We start from the raw sequence: 4,776 nt of genomic DNA on the forward strand, positions 1-4,776 counted from the left end.
GATTTCTTTAATTGTAGAGCTGATAACATTTCCATTTTCCCATTGGTGGTTAGAAAACTTGCAATCAAATTCATAGCTCATATTCAGTAAATGAAGAGAATTTCACAGCATGTATTTATAATGTTGAGCTATTTCCTGTTTCTATTGCCTGTACTGTATTTTTTTTATTCCCACAGTACTCTCCAAAAATTTAGAGCAAACTACCTATGAAACCTACATCATTTTTGCCAATGTATGGTTCCAGATGCAGCTTCAGTGGAAAGCTCAGAATACTCAAGTACCACACATCATTCTTCCAGCTGTGCTGTGGACTTTCTGAAGTCCAGAAAAATAGATTAATTTAAAGTATTTATTTTGACCCGAATAAATTCAACCAAAGTGAATGTCGGGATTTAGATGTAAGGTGAGAAAAATACGCTTTCTTTTCTCTGACAGATACAAGCTATGGAAAATTAAAGCTCTGGACAATTCTCCTTGATCTCAAGGTGATTCAATATTAAGATGAAAACAATAACACAGAAGCAAAATGCAATGATGACAAGAAATGATGCCCTTGGTGATGTTGTTGAGATACTATATTCTCATAGAAAACCATATTTGCATCCAATTTTCTATTGTGTTTGTAGTTTAAATCAGATGGGATTGGATTTTCTGATAATTCCACCAAAGGAATCTTAGTACTCCTCATTTAAACTAAAATTTTTCATTGTCACCATAGGGATAAAAAGAGAGCCAAGACAAATTTATGAGAATTTTGTAGGTGATAAAAGTAATGAATAATGTAGCAATGTTTAGTGCAATGTGGGCGCTCATTATTAAATACATCAATTAGTATCAAACACATACATTACTCAAAACCCTATATATAAATTCTCAGTTTTTAAGTGGATCTCAGTCCAGAACTTATCTCAATTGCTGAATAACATATTTAACTGCCTATTTAATATTTCAACTTAGAAAAAAAAACACAAAACATAAAAGAATGGTTCAAAACCATTCACTTTTAATTGCTCCACTCACTAACTTCCCCATTCTTATAATTAGTCATCTTAATGAGAAGCATCAAATGTACTTTTGTAACAAGAACATAATTTAGAATTATAACTGTTTTCTCCACTCAGAATAGACAAAGCAATCCTTAGCAAGCAGAGTGAAGCAGGAACCATCACAACACAAGAACTTGAACTATACTACAGAGCAATAGTAACAAAAAAACAAAATGGTATTGGCACCAAAATAGACATGTAGACCAATGGTACAGAATAGAAGACACATTAAATATAGTTACCTTATACTAGACAAAAGCTCCAAAAATATACATTGGATAAAAGATAATCTCTTCAATAAATGGTACTGGGAAAACTGGAAATACATATGCAGCAAAATGAAATTAACCCCTAACTTTCACCCTGCACAAAAATCAACTCAAAGTAGATTAAAGAGTTAGGCACTAAACCAGAGACCCCTCACCCAATAGCAGAAAAAGTAGAACTAAATCTCCACCAAGCCAGCTTAGGACCCAACTTCTTTAACAAGACTCCTAAAGTGTAAGAAGTAAAATCAAGAATCAATAAGTGGGATGGAATTGATCTAAAAAGCTTCTTAATAGCAAAGAAAACAATCAATAATGTGAAGAGAGAGCCTGCAGAATGAGGAAAAAAAATATCTACCACATACACCTCCAATACAGTATTAATCTCCAGGATACAGAAAGAACTCAAAAAAACTTAACACCTAAAAAAAAACAAAACAAAACAAATTACACCATTAATAAATGGGCAAAGGAACTAAGCAGATATTTCATAGGAGAAGAAATACAATTGATCAACAAATATATGAAAAAATGTTCAACATCTCTAGCAATTAGAGAAATGCAAATCAAATCAAAACTACACTGAGATTCCATCTCATTCCAGTCAGAATGGCAGTCATCAAGAATACAAGCAACAATAAATGTTGGTGAAGATGTGGAGAAAAAAAGGTACACTCACACATTGCTTGTAGGACTGCAAATTGGTATGACTACTATGGAAAGCAGTATGGAGATTCCTAAGAAAACTTGGAATAGAACCACCATTTGACCCAGTTATCCCAATCCTGAGTTTACAGCAACATCAATATTTTTTAGCAGCTCAAATTACAATAGCTAAACTATGGAATCAACCTAGGTGCCCTTCAACAGATGAATGGATAAGGAAACTGTTCTATATGTACACAATGGAAAATTACTCAGCCTTAAATAAGAATGAAATTATGGAATTTGCAGGTAAATGGATGGAACTAGAGAATATCATGATAAGCAAAATAATCCAACTCCCCCCAAAAAATGACAGATGTTTTCTCTGATAAGCAGAAGTGATCCATATGGTGCAGGGCAAGTAAGAAAGAATGTAGGAACTTTGGATTGGGCAGATGGGAGTGAGGGGAGGGGAGGGCTTGTGGGGTGGGAAGGGTAGTGGAATGAGACTGACATTATTATCCTATATAGGTGTATGATTACATGACAAGTGGGACTCAGCACCATGTACAGCCAGAGGTTGTGCTCCATTTGTGTACAATGTATCAAAATGCATTCTACTGTCATGTATAATTCATTAGAACAAATTTTTAAAAAAATTTAAAAATGTAACTATTTTCTTCATTTAAGTCCTTATTCATATCCACACTCCCATAAAATTCTAGTGGTTCTGCAGCCAAAATGTATATGACACTCACTTTATTTTGCATCTTCCTGGCCACTGTCATAGTTCAAGTTACTGCATTAATTTGTTGAGATTACGTAATGAATATAACAATGTGCAGCCCTGTGTAGACACTCATCATTAAATATGTGAATTAGTATCAAACACACACTTACTTGAAACACCATGTATAAATTTATGAGAATAAATGATATAAATGGAAAGAGAAGAAAACTCTAATGCTCTAACATCAACCTATTTATAGAAATTAAATATAGTTTAAATTTAATATTACTTTTTGATGTGCATCAAATGTGATTTCTAGGTTTCTGTCATTTTGATAGAGCTGTGTATAGTATTCAATTTTTCACTTAATAAAAATTAACCATTTTGGAGTGCTTGTACTTATTGGTAATATTGTTAAGTAACAATTGAAGTAGGCTAATCATATTAAATCTTATGATTTTCTGCAGTAAGACAAGAAAAACTGAGACAAGACAACATGTAAAGTAAAATCATTTTTTAAAAATTACAATATAAAAAGTTATGTGAAGAATGAGAATAAATGATATAAACGGAATGAGAAGAAAGCTCTTGCTCTTTTTTCCTCTGTTACAAATACTATTTCCTTTACTTTTTCTTACATGAAATCCTTCTTTCTCTAATGGAAGTGAGTGACATTTATTCTTAGAGATATGTATGAATAATATAAAAATATAGAAAATAATTGTAATATTCACAGTGAATTAGAGATAATATTTCTATTTTAAATGGAATCCTAAATATCAGTGACTTGATATCTGTATGTAGATGGATGGTATGGGTATAGGTAGGTGAGTATTGTTTAGGAAATAGCTTATTAATTAATTTTAATATTAAAAGCAAATGACAATTTTGCATAAGACAAATTTTTTTCTACTCACTTAATAAGTCTTGAAGTTTATTTTTGTAGTTACATATCTGCTGGGTTGTGTAATGTACCTCAAAAAAGTCATATTTCCCATGATGCATCATAAGGGGACCTTATTTGGAGATAAAATTGTTAATATGATGTAATAAATTAATATGAAATCATCCTGGATTAGACTGGGTGGACTCTATTATAATAACTAATGTCTTTATAAGAAGAGAAAGAGACACAGATACCAGAGGAGAAGGCCAAGTGAAAACTAAGGCAGAAATTATAGTAACTTGGCCTAAAAGCCAAAAACAAGGATTGCCAACATCCACTGAACAAGATGATGTTTATGTCCCCTGAATTTTCTAAATGTTTTTTTCTTGACTCTAGGTCCCTGAACTCCCTTTTCCTAGAGCATGTACTTTAGAAAACTTGCAATTTTCCATTCTCCCTTTGAGATACAAATATTCTTCCAGATTCTGGCCAGTTTTACAACCCCAGGATATTTTTCCCAAGTCCAGGAAACTATCACTGTAGAACATAACTATGAGAAGGGATAATGCTTCTACTCTTGGTCTCCTTGGACTGGGTAGGTAGCAAAAACAGATGACCTCATCATAGTGACCAATCCCCCACTGAATGTCCTCCAGCTTTTTCCACTAGTTTATCTCAGGGGTTTAAAACTCTCTGGGCTTTTGTTTCAGTAGCTTTCAGTCTTTCTTTTCAATTGCAACAGTCTCAATTACTAACTCAATACATTATTTTGAATAAAGTTGTTCTTTCTTATTTTCCTGGGTCTAATACAAATTTTCTTTTGCACTGCTGGAACTAGAGGAAAAAGAGTTTTCACACAAGAAACTTTAGAGAGAACATGGCCCTGATGACAACATAACGCCAGACTTGTAGCCTCCAGGATTATGAGACAGTAAATTTCTATTGTTTTAAGCCACAAATTTCATTTTTATTTTTTGGCAGAAGCCCTAGTAGACTAATATCCCATGAAAATATATAGATTTCCCAATAATTATAAACTATTCTCAAGTAGATTTTAAGTCTTTATACTACCTTATATTGATGAATATGTATTCATCATTATCTAATTATAAATATAGATATACATGTATGTGTGTGTGAGTGTGTGTGTATACGGATATATATATATATATATATATATATATATATATATATATATATATA

Source organism: Marmota marmota, unplaced genomic scaffold (assembly GCF_001458135.2).
Source record: "Marmota marmota marmota unplaced genomic scaffold, marMar, whole genome shotgun sequence".
NCBI lineage: Eukaryota > Metazoa > Chordata > Mammalia > Rodentia > Sciuridae > Marmota > Marmota marmota.